We start from the raw sequence: 21,117 nt of genomic DNA on the forward strand, positions 1-21,117 counted from the left end.
ACAAGAGCAATTGTAACTCACAGGCAACAAATTGAACAAACACGGGAACAGCTGCAGCAGGCAGAGCTCACCTTTAGATACCAGGTAACCTGAGTTCTGCCTGACATACTGAACCCTTAGCACCTCACGCGGGTGAGTGTAGTGGCCCTTGGAATCCCTAACCACGGGCTTTTCCTTGTTGGCTTTTTCCGCTTGCAGTTCACGAGAAGAATGCTCAGGACAACTAGGTAAGTGTTTTCTTGTTTCCTCCTCTTTCTTTGGTGCACAGTGTGGCACCACCTTCCGACTGAAGGTGGATGTGTTTTTTCTCCCCCAGATCAAGACTCAGATCTGGGACAGGGAGATGGCGGAGCAGGGCAGGGAGGTCGCTTACTTGAAATACAGGTGTGGTCATTTGACTTGGGTGTTTCCAGGGATGACGCCTGCACTGTTAGTTGTCTAGTAGACGACGTGGTGTTGCAACTCTTATAGAAGTCCATTATTTTTCTGTATCCAAGACTGGACGGGATGGAAGCAAAGAGGCTGCCTGAGGGATACACGAGGCAGAAACCAATCACTGCAAGAACCCTCCAAGGCGAGGTAAGGAGCACGTTGTGATGTGCTGCAGTCCAATTTCTGCTGTGCAGCCTGTTCCTGTGTGGTCTGGAAAGAATCACACGCACTAAGGACGGCAGGTGGTCTGAAGGGGTGACAGAAGGGTGTTCTCCTCTGGTGCCGCAGACAGTGAGGCACTTGTCCCTGTGACTGGTGGAGCTCATGCCCCTCCTCTGACGGTGACCCTCCCACCTCCTCTAGCATCCCCCTGTCTGAAGAGCCTGGAAACTTTCTTCCCACCCGGACACAATGTGAAGACTTTAGTTTATTTGAGGAGAAGGTCATTTATTCACTAGTTTGAAAAGTCTTTCTTTTGGTTTGTTTTGGGAACTGTAGCCCTACTTCCCGCCATTCAAGTTCCATAAAGCTTAGCTTAGTCCTCTGATGGTATCAGTGCAACTCTGCAGCTTCACTGCTAACTTCTCGCAGTTTTCCTTTTCTCAATAGTGTCAAATTAGTCTTTCCTTATATACTAACTGCTGTGGAAGGCAGCTTGTAGATAAGCTGGGGGATTAAACAAATTGCCTGAAGAAATGCACCCTTGTTGAGGACTCATTGAGGCTATACACCAAACCAGTGTTCTCAATGTTATTCTTTTTTGTTAAGTTTATTTATTTTGAGAGACGCATAGACAGAATGCCAAGCAGGCGTCACACTGTCAGTGAGGAACCCAACGCTGGGCTTGAATTCACAAGCTGTGAGATCGTGACCTGAGCCAAAATTAAGAGTCGGATGCTGAATCCAAGCATCCTCAGACTAATTCCTGATCTGTAATGAAATCGTGATTTCCCATGATGTATACTGAGAAAACTGTTTTACTGGTGAATTCTAAATTGCGAGTTGCGCCTGACCTGTCCACAGTTATGTGATTAATTATGAAACAACATGAACTAGGGCACCGTGAGGTCTTTATCAAGGTGAGGGGACGGTTCTCCCCTTTATCTTTGGGGGTCACCTGAGGCATGTGGGATACCCTCTGCCTCTGGTCAGGGACCTGACTGTAGGGAAAAGTTTAAGATATTTGAGGAATGAGTTAAGGGATTGTTTTCATTCCGCACTGTTCTCTAAAGCAGAATAAACCTCTGTCCCTTCTAGGGTCTTTAGTAGATCGAGAAACTGCTGAAACCTCTGTGGGTTACAGCGGCTCTGACTGTACCAAGAATGCAGACAAGGGCAAGGTAAATGCCGGGACCATTATCAGCTGTAACTCTTTTGGGAAACCCTCATCTTTATGTACAGTATGCTCTCCCGGCCTTGTCTCGTTTTGCATGTTGTGTGCTATGTCTGTCTGTTCTTTCTTTTCCAAATGCACACTCATAACCCATGAGCCCACAGGCTTCTCAATTTTTAGTCTGTCAGCTTTCTGTGGTAAGTTTAGAAGCCAAAAGCGCTTAGAGACTGAGTACCTTAAGGTTTTTCCGTGAGGTTCAGGAAATAATGAGAGGAGGATGACTGCACACTCCAAACAGATGTCTCCCGGCCTGGGTGATCCTTTCCAGACCTCACCTCTGTGGGAACAGTGTGGCTGCTGTGTCTTCCTTTCTTGATTCTGGCTAGGAGATGAACCTGTTAGAAACGACATCATGACTCCAACTTTCTATTATGTGCCCTGTGCCATTTAGAGTGGTCACAGAGAAAGCCAATATCATCACTCATCACCTGTCCGTAAATGACTTGTCTGGAATCCTCCAGCTATGCCTTAGGTAAATACAATTTGCACACTGTGTCCTTCAATTGTGTTTCTATGAGCAGTTTCTGGTTTTGTCCCGTCACTGTTAGAGCTGATATAGTCTCATGATACATACCAGTTTTATACCCAAACACTTGCATGAAATCTGTTATGTGAGTTTCTCCCTCTTTTTTTCCATTGCACATAATGACTCTGTGTCCTGTAGTATGCTTAACGTCAGAATTCCCTATGAATTAAGATGAACACATCTGAGCTTTGTAGACATTCACCACAAGGAACTTGTTCTTCACAGAAGACTCTCCTTCCCCTGCAAGATTCCAGGCATCCTCCACTCCCCAGAGGTCTCTGAGGCCTTTGACAACACTTCCAGAGGGAAGACTCCTTTCTCAGGGAGAAGAGCAGAGGAGGCACAGTGAGGGTCCGGCTGCAGAACCTTTTGCCAGGAGTGGCTGTGATTCCATGAGCGGAATATGAGCCGTGTATTCCCACTCATTTTTTTGTGTTCTTAATATAGCAAAAGCAGAGCATCTGGAGTCGCTGTAGAGGAGGGATGCAGGGTGAACCTGGACATGGATGGCTGCCTGTCTGGAGAATGCTACTTCATTAGTCTGTAATTACTTCTGTTAACCCTCTAGGACAGGACCCTTGCCATTTTACTTCCGCAGACATGGGCAGTGATGTGTGGTGGGAGTAGGTTAACCTCTTGCATCTACTACCCCAAGCTGTAGGTGGTATCCAGTGGCAGGGACAGAGTTTTCAGGTACTGATGCTATTCTCTTGGATCCTGGTGGCAGAGAAGGTGGCAGGTGCTGACACACTCTTCTCTGGGTTACAGCTGCTTTTGGTATTGGTTCTCTTGTCTGGAATATGGATGTAGCTTCACTTCTGTTCTGCAGGGCAGTCTGGATCCTGGGGACCTCCTCCGTTAACTGGACGATTCTGCATGCCCTACCCTGGAGACGCCCCACCCCCATGGACTATTAGGCACATACACCTCCTGAACCTTGGCAGCCCTGGGGCCACCCGAAACCCCTCCACCTGCAACACTTGGTAAGACGATCTGAGCACTAGGAGTTGACTTTTAAAACACACTCACCTTATTTTTGTTGCTGTTAGGTCTTGGGCCAAGGTGCAGAAGCGGTACCACAGACCATTGTGATGCAAGGGGCCGTATGCAGAAAATCAGACATAGCGCTTCAGCAGAAATGCCCTGTACACAGTCCACGTGCTGGGATCTGTGAGTAACGTATGTCCATCTAGTTGTGCCCCCAGCCATCCATAGTTGTTCGATGAGTGATGAATACATCTGAGTCAGGGCTTTTAGGAGTCTTCATCAAGTTATAAGGGATGGTTCTTCAAGTTCTTCTTGGGGATCACCGGAGGCATGTGGGACACCCTGTGCATGTAATTTGGGATCACACTGGGACAAAGAGTTTAAGTTGTCGGAAGTATGAGGGGAGGGTTTTTTGTTTTGTTTTTGACCTCCAAACAGTCTACTCAAGTCAGAATAAACCTCCATCCCTTCTAGGGCTTTTTGCAGGTCCAGAAGTAGGTGTCACAACCAAGAGTGACATCGACACTGACTCTGCCAAAACTGCCAAGAAGCACAAAGTAAATGCTGTGGCGATTTTCAGTTCTAAGTCTTTACGGACCGCCACATCTTTCTGTACAGGACACTCTCCTGCCATTGTCTCTGGTTTGTGTGTCGTATGGTCTGTCTGCTGTTTTTGTTGGTTTTTTTTCCCCAAATGCAAAACCTTTACTGCCGAGTCTACGGGCTTCCCTGTTTCCCAGCTGGCATCTGTTTGTGGTAACTTGAGCAGCTAAGAGTGCCTCAAGGTAGGGACCATAGGGCTTTTCTAATGTGTTCCTGGAATAAATCAAGGAGGATGACACCACATTCCACTTGGAAGTCTCCTACCTTGCCTCATTCTTTGTGGATCTCCTCATTGTGGAATCATTGCTCTTGCTGTGTCTGCCTCTCCTGTTTCCTTCTATTGAGGATTTTAACGTGCTCAGAAAAATCTGTGGGCATCGTTAAAATTTGAAAATGCGAACTGCCTTCACTCCAACTTACATTTTTGTATGTGTCCTTTAGAATGTAAATTTCATACCCATCAGCATGTGGGTAAACATGCTGTCCAGAATCCCTTCAGGTGTGCCCTGGGCACAAACACTCTGAACTATAAGAGGTGGCATGTTTGTGATAGAAAACATGCACTGAAACTTCAGTTGTGAAGAGAAAAAATCCAAAATTACCTGTGTGGCAAGTCCCCACGGTGTCCTTCACTTGTGTTCACATGAGCACGTTCTCTCGTGTCCTGTGTCACAGGTACAGCTAAAACATGGAAACTTACAGCAGACATCAAAGTGCATTTGTGTTAACTTTGTCTTTTAGAATTTCAGCTCATTTTTCCAGAGGACACAATTACCCTGCAAAGTGTACTGCACTTAAGCTGAGAAGTACCTCCGAAGTAAAATAACTTAGCTGAACCCAACTAACAGGTATAGGTTACCCGTTTCTCTAAGAGCATGCTTTCCCAGGTCCTCTGCAGGCCCTCAGGATCCCCATCTCCCCATGTGTCTCTGTGTCCATGGATAGCACTTCCAGAGAGGAGGAGACCCCATTGTCGGGACAGAAGTAGTTTGGGCACAGGCAGGGGCTTAGAGGCAGAGCTCTGAGCCACGAGGGTAGGATTCCATGTGTGGACACTGGCATTGTCATTCCTTCTCATTCTGTAGTTCTCCACAGACACAATAAACAGCCTCTGGGGTGGAGGGTGGAGTGTGATCCTGGACAAAGTTGCTTTCCTATCTGGGATATGCTACTGTGTTAATTTAGTATTCAGCCTATAAATCTTCTAGGAAAAGGGCCCTTGCCGTTTCTACGTTTCCAGACACGTGGGGACACTAGTTTATCCCAATCACATCCATTCCCCACCCCAAGGCTGTAAGTGGAACCCAAAGTATGGGTAGAGATTTTGGCGCTGATGTTGCCCTCTTGGAGCCTGGTGGTGGGGAAGCTAGTAGGATATGAGCACTGCTGCTTTGGGTTTCTGCTTTTTGCTGGTGTTGGTGCTCTGTTCTGTCCTATGAACATACCTCTCATTTCTTTTCCGCAGGCTATTTTGTATGCAAGAGTCCTGGTCCTTTCCCAGGATTGCCTTGCAGGCTGTGCCCCGCGGACCACCCTTCACCACCAGTCATGGGCTATAGGCCACATCCCCTCCTCCACTTACTCTATTTGTTAAGATGACCTGAACTGGCTGAGTGGCTGGTAAAGTATATTCATCTTCTTCATGATTGACTTGGTGGCAATGATGTAGAGATGGCTGTGAGTCTTGGCAATCCAACTACAAACTGCCTGAGGACACTGTAGCATATCTCAAGTTTCTCAGGACATACATACAATGGGCAGTGGCATGTCCCTGTAATACAGTGAGCTATACGTTTCTCTTGTCAAATGAAAGAGGAGTTTTTACACAAAAGTAGACGTATCAGCAGTACTGGTGGGTATGTTGGAGACACAATGTGTTGGGTTCTGTAATGAATGAAGTGCACCCCTAACTTTTAGAGCATCAGGTGTCCTGTGTGATAGAGGGACATTCATTACTTGTGATCACCAACATGGAAACACCAGTGAGGATCCAGGGCAAAACCAGGGGAGCCTTGAATCATACAGGAATAGAAGGGAAGTTGAGCACACTAAGCAGAGTTTGAGGAGATGCAGAGGGGAGGGTGTTGCGGTCAGGGAGATGCAGTTGGAGGTCTTTCCGGCCACAGCCTGAGCAGGGAGTGTGAGGTCCATACAGAACTGCTATGTGGGATTGCTCTCAGTGCAAAGTGCACGCAGGTAATCACCTATAAAGATTCTCGTCTCCCTGGATTTTCCTGAAGGTTCTGGATATTTGTGGGGTGAAAAGAGCCCTGGAGATATGGGGATTTTAACTTGGTCTTATGAAAATACTGTATGCCCAAGTTCATATCCCTCAAGAGACTAAAAGTGGAGACAGGGTCTAGATCAGCTGAGTCATCCTACAATTCAGGGCTGGCCAGATGCCACCACTGCTGGACCCCTGTCATCACCCTGACTACAGCTTTGCATCTCCTCAAACTTCTCTCACAATATTATGACAGCTGTGTTATCTGGGAAAACAGAGGTAATATTTGTTTCTAAGAACAAGAGAAAAAGAAGACATTCAGTGCATAAAGCGTCTGCAAAATCTCCGGGAAGGGTCCCCTCACACTTCTCACAGTTTCCATTAAGATCTCTCCACACAATGATCCTCCAAAAAAGATGGTCACGGGAGTTCATTAAACTAAGACTGTTAACAACTCAGCCCAGGGAGTGGGAATCACTGTTTTAAAAAATAAGACAATGTCCCTCGTTTTTCTATTAGAATTCGGGCCCTGCCACACAATGAAACAAAAGATAATTATGAGAATGTGTACATTCAGAGACCTAGATCTGAAGACAATCATTTTCTATTACACATAATCTCACAGATGCAGCCACACACTACAGTGTTCATCTGAGGCCACAGATAAACTACAGAACACAGAATGCATGTAGGAAAACATAAGACCACAGGGAAATAAACCAAAATCTCTTTGCCTTATAGGACAACTCTTTTGAAATTGAAGAGGACTGTGCACGGTGACAGACAATCGTGTTTGCATATACATTTTCAGAAGGTGTCAGATCTACCTGAATGCTTTCCCTGCCCATCCTGTCCCCTCCACTTTGTCCTTCCTACTGTCCCCTAATCTACGTTTCATCGTTTTGTCTCTGTGTCAGCGTCTGCTTCTAGGGCTATCTACTCTCTCTCCCCATTGAGTGCACACAGTGGGGTTCCTGTACACACAGGAAACAAAGTGCCAGAAATGGTGGTGAGAGAGGATAGAAGCAAGATCACCCTTTGTGCAGGGGAGCCTGAGGGAGTTTTCCGGGGCGATGGGAACTACCTATATCTAGATTGATGGGGTGCTTATGCTCAATTATTTTGGAAATATTCCCTGACTCCATGGTGCCTTGGGGTCAGATAGGTATCTGTCCTTAGGAAATGGCTGAGTTCTAATGGTGGAGAAGGATGAGGGACCAGCAGTGACTGTGGTAGAGGAGTGAGGGTCAGACCCATGCCCAGAATGCCAGGTCTCCACAGACAGCACCACTTGTAGGAGGACTCTGAGGAGCAGAGATTTCTTGATCAAACCCATGAACTACATAATCCTGCTGTAGTTTCCTCACTGAGCGATGGCCAGAACAGAGGCCAGCAGCTGGAGGACACCCTGATCATGGCTAAAGTGGAGGAGTAGGCCTGGGGGATTGAGTCAGGGAAAGGGACTGGCAGAAGGTAGTGACAGGGAGTTTGAGAGACAAATGGAAGAGAAGAGAAGGGACCCTTCTCTGCTGACTTCACCTACATTTCTGTGTGACCAAAACGAGACCCTTGTCTCCCAGGGAAGGGAAGAGGGCTGGCAAAAAGACAGAGTGACATACTCAGCTCAAGTGCCCAGGGTATCTGCCTTACTCTTGAGGACCTAACACAGGAAGCACGTGCTTTCTGTCATGATTGGAACTGCAGCTCGTACCATTTAGTGAAAATCAATCCAACTATGCATCCCTCAGCATTAAAGTACTCCAACAAAATTAAGTGAACAGACTGAAAGATACAACACAGGATAAAGTCCAAAGGTAGATTGACAGCAATACTTACGGGAATACAGTCTATCCGAAAAGGAGGTAGGTACCCTAGTGCAGCTCTTCAGACACCTGGCTGATATCTGAAAACATAAAAAAAAAAAAAAAAGTCCTTACTCCAAAAGCAACATTAGCGCTAGACACAAAGGGATCATGATTAAGTTTTAGAGAGCAACCATATGACTTCATGGTGCTGTATCCATGAGAACAAGTCTCATCAAATTATACCCTTTAATTTGAGGCTCTTTGTTAGATGTAAATTATACCTCATTAAAGAGAGTTTCAAAGCACAAAATACTAGAAGCAAATGTGGGAACGTTCCTTTCTAATCCTGAAGTGCATGGGTGAGATGAGTCTGTCTGCCCATGTCTCAAAAATCCAAAATAATACACTTAAAAAATTAATAATAGCAGACCCTGAGCTCACGCTGTCCCATGTTTTCAACTGCATAACATCCACATCCAAGTCCATGAACCAGCGAGGGATCCAAGACTGGCACAACAAACTCCACACCTAAATAGAAGCTGCAGCAGGAAGGTTAGGAAGGTCAGAAAGTTGGAGGCTGGCTGCCTGCAGAAGGAGCAGAGAAAGTGAGCCCTCACACAGGGGAGCTGACACAGGGAAGACTAACCTCCATAACATTTGGCATTAAAACCCAGAGGGGCTGAATTCCCTTGAGTTTACATCCTGGTGCTTTGGAGGTCAGCCGACCCAGCACCGGGTGATCCAGAAGGATGAGTGATAGCCACGTCCCTGCCTGTGTAGAGACGCAACGTAAACATGGCATTTCACACAATGCTTAGGCCACAGGAGACACATGTATTCATGCTGATTCTTGACTCAGCTGGCCTGCCTGGGTCCCACTGACACCACTGAGAGCAAGCAGAGCCCACAACAGACACGCAATCAGTGCAGACCCCTGCACTGAAAGGAAAAGTAACCCAGACACAACAGCAGGGAGTGAGCAATACCCATACGATATCCTCCTGAAGGTCCAGGGCCTATAAATGGAGACGTGCACTGCTGAGGACTCCAGGACCTCTTTTTCATAACGGCATTAATTTCAAGATCAGAAGGCACAGCTGACTTTCTTAACACAGAGAAATAGAGCCAGAGAGACAGACAAAATGGGCACACAGAGATGTTTTATCTACAATGAAAGACCTAGTCAAAGCCACAGCCAGAGATCTAAGCCAAAGAGATATAAGTAACATACCTGATACAGAATTTAAAGGAATTATCATAAGGATACTCACTGGAGTTGTGAAATGAGTAGAAGAGTGAGACCCCTGACATAGAGATAAGAAATAACACAGTAGACATTGAGGACACAATAAAGGAGAAACATGCTTGCTGGAATGAACAGAGGGATGGAAGAAGCAGGCGAACAAACTAGTGCCCTCGAAGACTGAGTGATGGAAATGAATCACATTGAACCAAAGAGAGAGAACAGAATTCTGCAACGTGAGATGAGACTAAGGGAACTCAGTAACTACAGGAAAGATAATAGTATTCGTATTGTAGGAGTCCAGAAGGAAGAGAAAAGGGGGAAGAAAATTTATTTGAGGAAACAATAGCTGAAAACTTCCCTAATTGGGGGAGGGACACAAACATCCACATCCAGGAGACTAGAGAACTCCCATCAAAATCAGGCCAACACACAAACCTACTGTAAACAAACTTAAATTAGGGTGAGAATAAAGAAAAACTCGTAAAAGCAGCAAAACAGTCCTTAACTTACAAGGGAAGACCCATGAGGCTAGCTACATATTTCTGAACAGAAACTTGGCAAGCCAGAAGTGAGTGACATCACATATTCAAAGTGCTGAATGGAAAAATCAGCGGCCAAGAATACTCTATTCAGCAAGGCTATCTTTCAGGATGAAGGAGACACAGACTTTCCCAAACAAAAACTAAAGGAGTTTGTACCACTAAACCAGTCCTGCAAGAAATATTAAGAGGGATTCTTTGAATGGAAAGGAGAGACCAACAGTGACAGTATAGAGGTAGAAGACACAATTCAAGTAAAAAATGAACATTTCTGGAAAAAAATCTATTAAAGAAATCAGAGAAATGGATTTGAACTATAATAACATCTACCAAAAACCTAGGGAGGAGAAAGTAATGGGTTCAAAGGTAAATGACCATCAACTTAATACAAACTGCTAAATGCAGAAGAGGTTACATAAACATCTAACAGCAGCCATATCCTAAAACCAGTCATACATATGCTAAGAATAGAGATAAGGAAATCAAAATATATCACTAAAAAAATAAGCAATACATGAAAGAAAGGCAAGAAAGGATCAGAGAAAATCATTAGAAACCACAACAAAACAGGCGATAAAATGGCAATACATATATACATATCAATCAATTTTGAGGGAAATGGAGTGAATGCTCCAATCTAGAGAGGTAGGGAGTAAGAATGGATGAAAAAACAAAACAGATTCAGATGCCTACAAGAGACCCACTTTACACCTCAAGAATGATAGTGAGGATCGAGAAACATCACACAAATGAATGTCAAAAGAAAGCCGGAGTAACAATACTTGTATCAGAAAAAAATACACTTAAAAAAGTACATAACAAGAGACAGAGGAGGACAGTCTATAACAGTAAATGGTACAATCCAAAAAGAAGATATAACAACTGTAAATATATCCCACAATTGAGTGGGATTTATTCCCAAGCTACAAAGGTGGTTCAATATTCGCAAATCAATCAATGTGATACAATACATCAACAGGAGAAAGGATAAGAACCAGATGATCGGGGCATCTGGGTGGCTCATCCTTTAACACTCTGACATCAGCTCGGGTCATGACTTCATGATTCCTGAGTTCATGTCCCGCGTCAGACTCTGTGCTGAAAGCTCAGATCCAAGAGCCTCCTTCGAATTCTATGTCTCCCTCTCTCTCTGCCCCTCCCCTGCTCACGCTCTGCCTCTCTCAAAATTAATAAACGTTAAAAGAAAAGAACCATACAGTCATTTCAATACATGCAGAAAGGAACATTTGCAAAGTACAACATCCGTTCATGCATGTAACCCCCTAAAGTAGGTTTACAGGAAACATACATTAACGTCATAAAGGTTAACTATAAAAACCCTGCAGTTATAATCAACCTTAATGGGGAACATCTGAGAGCTTTTCCTGTAAGGTCAGGAAGAAAACAAGGATGTTTACTCATACCACTTTTAGTAAACAAATTACTGGAAGTCCTAGCCACATCCAGCAGACAAAATGAAATGATTTGCAGGTTACATGACACTATATATAGAAAACCCTAAAGAGTCCACCCAATAACTCTTAGAACTGATAAATGAATTCAGCAATGTCACAGGATACAAAATCATTGTACAGAAATCTGTTGCATTTGTAGACAATACGGAAGCAGTAGAAAGAGACATTAAGAAAACAGTCCCATTTACAGTCATATGCCAAAAATAAGATAACTATGAATAAATCTAACCAAAGTGGTGAGCGACCTATACTCAGAAAAGTATAAAACAGTGATGAAAGAAATTCAAGATGACACAAAGAAATGGAAGGACATTCCGCACTCATGGATCAGAAGTACAAATATAGTGAAAATGTCTATACTTCCCAAAGCAATTGACAGAATTAATGGAATTTCCATCAAATTACTGACAGCAGTTTTCACAGAACGACAACAGTCCTAAAATTTGTATGGAACCAAAAAAGACCGCAATATTCAGAGTAAATCTTTATGTGAAGTGATAATTATGGATGGCACTATGCCTCTGGATCTTCTGCTCCAAAACACAATAACTCTGGCTTAAGCATTTGAACAAACGTTAGACATATCCCAGCCAAGGATCATTCTACAAAATACATTGTACCAACGTATCCTCAAAACTTTGCACCTTATGAAAAATATGGAAAAATCTAAAAATTGTCATGGCCAAGTGGAGCCTAAGGAGACAGGATGACTGTAATGTGGCAGCTGGGATGAGTCTGGGCTAGGAGAGGTTAAAACCGAAGCAATCTGAATACAAATATAAACTTTACTTCATACTACCATATCTCTTTGATACCTTGATTGTGATCATGTACCAACCATTATGACATCAATAGTGAGAAAACAGTCTGATGTATGTGGATACTCAGTATTATCTTCCCAATTTTTTTTTGGTACTTGAAACCCATCATGAGAGACTAGATTATTAGTAATCATGGTTTTTCTACACATAACATTATATAACCAGTTCCAGTATTAGTTACTAGTGATGGCCATGTACCTATTCTTGTTGTTCTTACTAATGTTTAATTTAAATAATAGCATTCATGGTACAGAAAACTGAATGCATGATAAACACTTCCTACAAACATCTAGCTTTACATATTTTACGATAATAACGTATGTATATACCACTCTATTATGTGGTATGTAAATTAAGTGTTTTTCTGATCTTGAACGAGCATGTCATTGAATGGCTTTCCATAAAGGTGGTTATGCTAGATCATGAATGATTCTCAGATTTTACAGGATGTACGTCACATCATGCCTGAACATTGTCAAAAATAAAAACATACACGCGGACAGATGAAGCATTGTGACTGGCTCACTTATTGTAAAGAACCCTTGCTTTAATATTTTCACGTATACTTTTAGCAGGAATATAAGAGAATCAAATATTTCCAAATCAAAGAGATATTCAAAGACTGGAAGAACGATAGGGAGTTCAAAGGGTTTCAGAAGGATAAGATGTGACCATGAAGGGGGAGTCACAGGCAAGCAGCTTTCTCTGGTCCACACTGACATGTTTGCATGAGGATATGTGACTTGCCAAAGGGTAAGTCCCACAAGTACCAGAGGGAAAGACAAGGCTTTAGGGCGGGGTGACGTGAAAAGGGTGCTTCTGTGCCTAAGAGATGGGTCAGCAACCTGGCTGGGGGTCTCTGCGTCAAAGACTTCAAAAGGCCAGCAGTAACCTATACTCACAAAGATCTTAGTAACATAGATCAAAGTAACTTAGAGCCACAAAGATCTTAGAGCCACAGAGTCGATCTTCAACTATGATTAGGAGATGGTCAGAGTTTCACAGGATACGATCTTTGAGCCGGCAGTAGATGGCTAAAATATTATTTAGGGCTATACATTTAATGAAAAAATGTATGTGTAAAAATTTGGGTTTGGAATATTAAGAAAAATCACAGGCCCATCATGGAGTTACTTACGTAAAAGCCACATGTCACTAAACCTAATTTCATTCCTGCAAGAATGTAATCTTTCACCGGTCAGCAAATAATTTCCTAGTCAGTACTGGAAATTTAACTGATAGATCCCTGCCATTCCCCTCAGAGAGGCAGTCTTGCCTAAATAAGGTATTCCATGCCACTTTTTTTTTAAAGTTTATTCAAGTTAGAGACAAAGAGAGCACATGCCAGAGAGGGGCAAGACAACAGGGAAAGAGAGAATCCCACAACCAAGAGGTCATGATCTGAGCCAAGATCAAGAGTCAGACACTTAACCAAGCCATCCAGGCACCCCGAGAATGTGGAGTTTCAAAGGTTAGAGTCTTGGCTGGGATACAGCCATGATGGCACTGGCCTACTCCTGAAAAGAAGGAAGCCAACAACTTGCAGTCAGATGGCATTGAAACAGTGGCCTGTACAACGCCTGGTGCACACACTGGAGAGATTATACACTGATCGGGGAGAACATCCCTGAGAAGCAGTGTTCACAATGAGGGGACAAAGAGCTAGGACAGGTGGGCTGCGTGGCACCATTTCCCTGTTCTGCACACCTCCCCCCCAGCAAAAAAACCACAGAGCCATATGCTGGAAACAAGGCAATCTCCACACTGGGTGCCTAAGCTGCTTACACCAGCCCCAACTTCCTGTGTTCTGGCGACACTGGCCTAGGTCATTGAAGCTTGCCTCTGTCGCAATGGACCTGGCCCATTCCCCAGAACACCAGTGGAAGCCCATGACCAGACCACCTCTCTTGACCAGACAGTTATGCTTCACTTCTAGTGGCAATCGTTTCAAGTCTCATTTAACAAGCAGATCGGAGCAGACCTAGATAAGTCTCACCACATTGTGGCCAAGGACCATACATTGCTCATACAACTGGCTTGAAGGATAGTGCAGCCAGAACATAAAACAGTGCATGCAACACACACCACAGACACTCCGTGATGTGCCAGGCCCTGGACACTTGATGATCTCCTCTTCATAAAGCCATTCATCTCAGAGGCAGGTAACATAATGAGCTTTGGTAACAGAGAAGGCAAATACTCAACCAAAATGCCAAGACAAGAGGAATGCATCCCAAATGAAAGAACAAGATAAGGTCATGGCCAGGGACATGGAAGGAACACTTCCAAACTCATTCTATGAGGCCAACATGGCCTTGAGTCCAAACTGGACAAAGACCCCACCAGAAAGGAAAACTACAGACCAATTTCCCTGATGAATCTAGATGCAAATATTCTCAACAAAAAGTAGCAAACCGGATCCAACAATACATAAAAAGTATTATTCAGGACAATGAGGTGGATTTTGTTCCTGGAATGCACAATAGATTCAATATCTGCAAATCAACTGATGTGATACATCACATTGATAAAAGAAAGGATAACAACCACATGATCCTCTCCATAGATGCAGAATAAACGTTTGACAAAATGCAGCAGCATCCTTTCGTGGTGAAAAAAAAAAAAAAAAAACCTCATGAAAGGAGGGATAGAAGTATCATGCCTCAACATGAGACTATCCAGATATGAAAGTCCCACAGCTCATATCATCTTCAATGGTGACAAACTGAGCTTTCCCCCTAAGGTCAGGAACACGATGGGGATATCCACTCTCAGCACTTTTATTCACCATACTGTTGGAAGTCTTAGCCTCAGCAATCAGACATCAAAAAGAATACAAGGTGTCCAAGTTGGCAAGGAGGAATCAATCTTTCCCTGCTCACAGACATGATACTCTCCATGGAAAATCCGAATGACTCCACCAAAAAACATCTAGGATTGATACAGGAATTCAGGAAAGTATCAGAATATAAAATCAATATGCAGAAGTTGATTGCATTTCTATACACCAGTAATGAATCAACAGAGAAATCAAGGAATTGATGTCATTTACAACTGCACTGAAAACCATAAAATACCCAGGGATAAACCCAACCAAAGAGGGAAAAGATCAGTACAGTTAAAACAATAGAGGTTCTCCTGGGTGGCTCAGTCGGTTAAGTGCTGTCTTCGGTTCTGGGCATGATCCTGCATTTGTGGGATTGAGTCCCTTGACGGCCTCTGTGCTGACAGCTCAGAGTCTGGAGCCTGCCTCAGAGTCTGTGTCTCCCTCTCTCTCTCTGCCCCCCCCCACTCATGCACTGTCACTTGCTCGCTCACTCTCTCAAATATAAATAAACATTAAAAAAATTAAAAGAACAAACCATACAACGTCTATAAAAGAAGTTGAAGAAGACACAAAGAAATGAAAAAAAAATCCCATGCACATGGATTAGAAGAACAAATATTGTTAAAATGTCAATACTACCCAAAGCAATTGACAAATTCAATGTAATTCCTATCAAAATAACACCAGCATTTTTCACAGAGCTAGAGACAACAATCCTAAAATTGTATGGAATCAGAAAAGACCCCAAGGAGCCAAAGTAATGTTGAAAAAGAAAAACAAAGATGGAGACATTCCAACTCTGGACTTTATGGTGCATTAGAAAGCCGCAATCATCAAGACAGTATGGTACGGGCACAAGAACAGACACATAGATCAAAGGACCAGAATAGGGAACCCAGAAATGGAGCCTCAAACATATGGCTGAATAATCTTTCACAAAGCAGGAAAGAATATCCAAAGGAAAAAGAAGAGTCTCTTCAGCAAATGGTACTGGGAAAACTGGACAGTGAGGAGTATGAACCTGGACTATGTTCTTAAACTTCTCTCTCTCTCTCTCTCTCTCTCTCTCTCTCTCTCTCTGTCACACACACACACACACACACACACACACACACACACACCTCAAAATGGATGAAAGATCTAAATGTAAGACAGGAAACCATCAAAATCCTAGAGGAGAAAACAAGCAACCTACCTCTTTGATCCTGACCACAACAACTTCTTGCTTGTCATTTCTCCAGAAGCAAGGGCAATAAAACCAAAATAAACTATTGGGACCTCAAGATAAAAAGCTTCTGCACAGCAGAGGACACAATCAGGAAAACTAAAAGGAAACTTAATGGAATGGGAGAAGATATTTGCAGGTGACATATCAGATAAAGGGTTAGTATCCAAAATCTATCAAGAACTTATCACACTCAACACCCAAAAACCAAATAATCCAGAGAAGAAATGGGCAAAAGACATGAAGAGACACTTTAACAAACAGGACATCTAGATTGGTCACACGTGAAAAGATGCTCACCCTCATTCCTCATAAGTGAAATACACATCAAACCCACAATGAGATATCCCCTCATGCCTATCAGAATGGCTAAAATTAACACCTCAGGAAACGACAGATGTTGGCAAGGATGCAAAGGGAAAGTTTTGCAATGCTGGTGGGAATGCAAAATGGTGTAGCCACTCTGGAAAATAGTATGGAGACTCGCTACAAAAACTAAAAACAGAACTGCACTAGGACCCAGCAATTGCACTACTAGGTATTTACACAAAGGATACATTAATGCTGACTCCAAGTGGCACATACACTCCAATGTTTATAGCAGCATTATCAACAATAGCTACATTATGCAAAGAGGCCAAATGGCCATTGACGGATGAATGGATAAAGAAGATGTATATTCATACAATGGAATATTACACGGCGATCAAAAGGAGTGAAATCTTGCTATTTTCAACAACGTGGAGTGAACTGGACTTTATTATAAGCAAAATATGTCAGAGAAAGACACACATCATATTAAATTCCACAGATGAGAGAATTCATAACACTGAAGAACATAGTGAAAGGAAAGCAAAAATAAGATACAAACAGAGATGGAGTCAAACGATAAGGCACCGTTAAATAGAGGGAAGAAGCTCAGGGTTCCTGGAGGGTTACTGAATAGGGGTATAGGCTAAATGGGTGATGGGCATTAGAGACAGCACTTGGGATGAGTACTGGATATATTTTTGTAATTGACGGATCACTAAATTCTAATCCTGAAACTGTATTCCACTATAAGGTAACTAACTTGGGGTTAACTTTTAAAAAAGAAGAAATATTAAAAATAAGTAAAGAAATATACTACCAGTCAAAAGAAAAGAATATATAAATTGGGCTCTTTTAGTGGAAATGAAAGACCAAAATTGTTACAGATAAGAAAGGATCAGAGAAAACATCAAGATACAATGGTAAAACAACTATTAGGGCACTAAATATATACCTATCAATAATTACTCTAATGTAAATCGACTAAATGCTCCAATCAAAAGACATTGGATAGGGGGTCAGAATGGACAAAAAAAAGAAAAGAAAAGAAAAGAAAATTAAAGAAAAGAAAAAAGAAAAGAAAAGAAACAAACAAAACAAGGCCTATCTAGGTACTGCCTACAAAGCCTTATTTGGACTTAAGTCACCTGCAGATTTAAATGGAGGGAATGAAAAAACATTTTCCATGCCAACAATATCAAAAGAAACCCAGTACCAATACTTATATCGGGCAAAAAAACTTTAAAATCGAGACTGTAGTTTGGTACCCTTTAGGTCAATACCTAGTAGTAAAATTGCATGCACCCAGTATTTATAGCAGCTTTATCAACAGTAGCTAAATTATGGAGAGCTCAAGTATCCATCAAGTGATGAAGGTATAAAGAAGTTGTGGGGTCTGTGTATGTGTGTGTCTGTGTATTCATGTATATGCATGTGTGTGTGTTTGTATATATATATTCATACATACATACATATGTATATACAATCTAATATGTCTCAGCTTCAAAACGAATGAAATCCTGCCATTTCCAACGATGTGGATGGATCTAGAATGTGTTATGCTAAGTGAAATATGTCAATCAGAGAAAGACAAATATATGATTTCACTCATGTGGAATTGAAGAAACAAAACAGATGAAAACATGGGAAGGGGGCAGGAAAAGAGAAGAGTGGTAACAAACTACATGTGTCTCTTAATGATAGAGGAAAAAAAGTGAAGGTTCATGGAGGGAGATGGGTCAGTTCTGGGCTAGATGGGGGACCTATATTAAGAAGAGCACTTGTGATGAGCACTGGGTGTTGTATGTAAGGGATGAATCACCGAATTCTACTCACGAATCCGAGAATGCACTGTATGTCAACTAAGACTTAAATTTAAAAAATAAATAAAGCTGTAACAAGAGATGAAGACAAACACTATCTCATACTAGAGGGGACAACCAAACAAGAAGATCCAATGATTATAAATTTTGATGCCCCCAACATGCAACCACCAAGTATATAAAACATTTAACAACAACCATAAAAGAACTCATTTATAATAATATAACGATATTAGAGGACTTTAACACATAACTCACATCGATGGACAGAACCTGTAAATAGAAATTCAACAAGGAAACAATGGCTTTGAATCACACACTGGACAAGATGGGTTTAACAGATATATTCAGAACACTCCATACTAAAATGGCAGAGTACACATTCTTTTCAAGTGCACATGGGGCATTCTCCATAATTGATCACATTCTAGGTCACAAAGCAGGCCTCAACAGGTACCCAAAGACAGAGATCAGACCAAGCAGTTTTTCTGACCACAAAGCTAAGAAACTTGAAGTTAACCACACTCACACTCACACACACACACACACACACACACACACACACACACATACACACACAAAGGGGGAAAGGCAGCTTCTCTCTGGCGACTCAGGAGATGCCAAGTTTCTGCTAAGCTCCCAAGGTCTCCCCTGGGGCGGGCGGCAGAACCCTCTGGAAACACAGCTCTGCTCTCTGTCCTGAGACAGCTGTAGAGGCCCTGTGTCCTCTGGGAGCAGCAGCAGCCCTTCCTGCTCTGAAGTGCCCTGGGTCAGAAAAGCCGATGGTGCGCCCTCTGCTGGCCATCACTGCCTAGGCAGAGGAGCCCGCCCGTCCAGGTCTGTGGTGCTTGAGCTCTCTCTGCTGGATACCATGGGAATTCCTGCAATGTTGACGGCCCTGGTCGCTCAGCTGAGGGACTGAAGGTGCTCTGGGCAACTCCGCCTGTTCTCCACAATGGGAAGGGTTTTAGTGACAGGGCCTGGGACACAAATAAATCTTTTCCTTCTCCTTTTTTTTTGAGTGAAGAATGAAACAGAATTTATTAACATAATGACATCATTTGTAATGTTTTAAGCAATGTCCACAGAAAAATAGACCGCCAATTTACACATGCTGAGCAAGTAATTGTGTTTACCACCAGAGTAGTTAGGTTAGATAAAGAATTGACACCTTTGAGAGGGAGATAACTGCTTCCAGCTATGAAACGAATGAGTCCTAGGGATACAAGAGACAGCCAATGGAATAGAGTCAATCCTGTAATAATATTGTTGCATGCTTTCACAGGATAGCTACACTTGTGCTGAAGTACAACATAATTTATAGACATATGGAATGACTACAATGTATGCCTAAAACTAATACAACAAATGTGTGAAGAATATTTCAATGAAAAGTTGACATCCTGTACGCTATCTTTAATTTATCTTTTTTTGCCAATGAACTATCATTCCTGGGGCGCTTGGGTGGCTTAGTCAGTTAAGCATCCGACTTCCCCTCAGGTCATGATCTTGCAGTCCATGAGATTGAGCCCTGCGTCAGGTTCTGTCCGGACAGCTCAGAGCCTGAAGCTTGCCCCAGATTCCGTGTCTCCTGCTCTCTCCCCCCTCCCTCCCTCAGGCTCTCTCCAAAAAAGAAAAACAGAAACATTATAAATTAAAAACAATCATTCCTAATTTAGAATCTGTGAAATTCCATTTATACTAGATTCTCTAACATCACCATCTTGATGTAGAGAGCTTATCTGAATAGTCACTAATAATATCTTTGATGACACATATGTGTCAGGGTCAGAATGCAAGTTACAGGGAGCTACACATCTGTTATGAATTTATTGTATGTATCCTTGGCTAATATTTCCAATGAAATGTGCTTTAGTGACACAGTTGTATGAAATAATGTCCATCAGTCATATAGGTCAAATTCCTATAGGACCATTCATTATGCCTTCAATTACTAATTGCCATCTCTTCAAAATTAAAAGAAAGCTGGGACAAGAAAATGTCTTTGAATTTGATGTAAGACAAGACTATGGTGTTTTAAAAGGTTCACCTACCATCTGGGATCCTCAGTTTGGCAGTGGACAGGAGGATAAAAACCCACGATCTTGATGCACACCACTAGCTCCAGAGGGAGAATATGGACCTTCTTGTCAAATACTTTTTATCAATATCAGCAGTTCAACTCTGCCAGGTCCAGACTGCCGGATCTGGGGGCAACACAATGCCTGATGCCTGGGTTCAGAACATGAGGAAGACCAGCTGGTAGGGAGCTGCGGGGAAATCCAACAGGGCCTGGGGAAGTGAGGGAGATGGGTCCGGGTTCCCTCCCCACAGGGCGGCTCTAGTGTTTACCTGCCAAAGAGCAGCACACTCTCCCTCAAGACATCCCTCCCCATGACAGAACATGAAACTGTGCCCCCACAATTCCAGGAGAAACGAGGGATACCCATCTTTTCAAATGCAATAGCCTCTGCAAAGCTTGGCCCCAGGGATGTTGGAGTCTTGGAGTCACACAACACTGATGCCCATGATACCTGCCATTTCTGCCCCAGCACTCAGAGACAATTCATACATCCCCTCTCCCCTGGCCCATCTCATCCCATCCACATTCCTGGACCAGGTCTCTACTTTCTCCTTGTACTTCTTCTTTGTCTCTCTTTATCTCTAACCACATCACTCTCTATTTCTTCCTTTCACTCTCTAGGACTTGCCCAATTCCCCTATCACAAATTCAATGTCTCTCTCCCTGCCTGTCTCTTTCTCCACCTCTCCCCAGGCTTCAGGATATCTGCTTTGTGCATGCAGCCCTGTCCAGGAGCACAGGGCACTCCTGTCTCTCCCTCTCTCATGTCTTGTTTTGTCCCAGGCCCTGATCACAATGG

At 43.0% G+C, this 21,117-nt stretch overlaps 2 long non-coding RNA genes across 16 annotated transcripts in view; one reads left to right on the forward strand and one right to left on the reverse strand.

The window, feature by feature from the left end:
* Positions 1-9,766, forward strand: part of LOC123383718 — a 44,019-nt gene extending 34,253 nt beyond the window's left edge. For 2 of the 15 annotated variants that reach the window (XR_006593776.1, XR_006593768.1), the window contains 6 exons: positions 24-84; positions 199-227; positions 317-579; positions 3,181-4,789; positions 5,407-5,561; positions 6,907-9,766. This is a non-coding gene — a long non-coding RNA (uncharacterized LOC123383718). Of the gene's footprint in view, positions 1-23; positions 85-198; positions 228-316; positions 580-1,689; positions 1,773-3,180; positions 4,790-5,406; positions 5,562-6,906 lie in introns of all 15 variants that reach the window. The other 13 variants (XR_006593774.1, XR_006593779.1, XR_006593781.1 and 10 more) reach the window with 13 other exon arrangements.
* Positions 1-21,117, reverse strand: part of LOC123383719 — a 43,779-nt gene that overhangs the window by 580 nt on the left and 22,082 nt on the right. The window contains exons 3-7 of the long non-coding RNA XR_006593782.1: positions 8,002-8,068; positions 4,544-4,636; positions 3,381-3,680; positions 2,001-2,160; positions 374-642 (exon numbers count right to left, since the gene is read on the reverse strand). This is a non-coding gene — a long non-coding RNA (uncharacterized LOC123383719). The remainder of the gene's footprint in view (positions 1-373; positions 643-2,000; positions 2,161-3,380; positions 3,681-4,543; positions 4,637-8,001; positions 8,069-21,117) is intronic.

The sequence above is a fragment of the Felis catus genome, unplaced genomic scaffold, assembly GCF_018350175.1.
Source record: "Felis catus isolate Fca126 unplaced genomic scaffold, F.catus_Fca126_mat1.0 Un_scaffold_67, whole genome shotgun sequence".
Classification (NCBI taxonomy): domain Eukaryota; kingdom Metazoa; phylum Chordata; class Mammalia; order Carnivora; family Felidae; genus Felis; species Felis catus.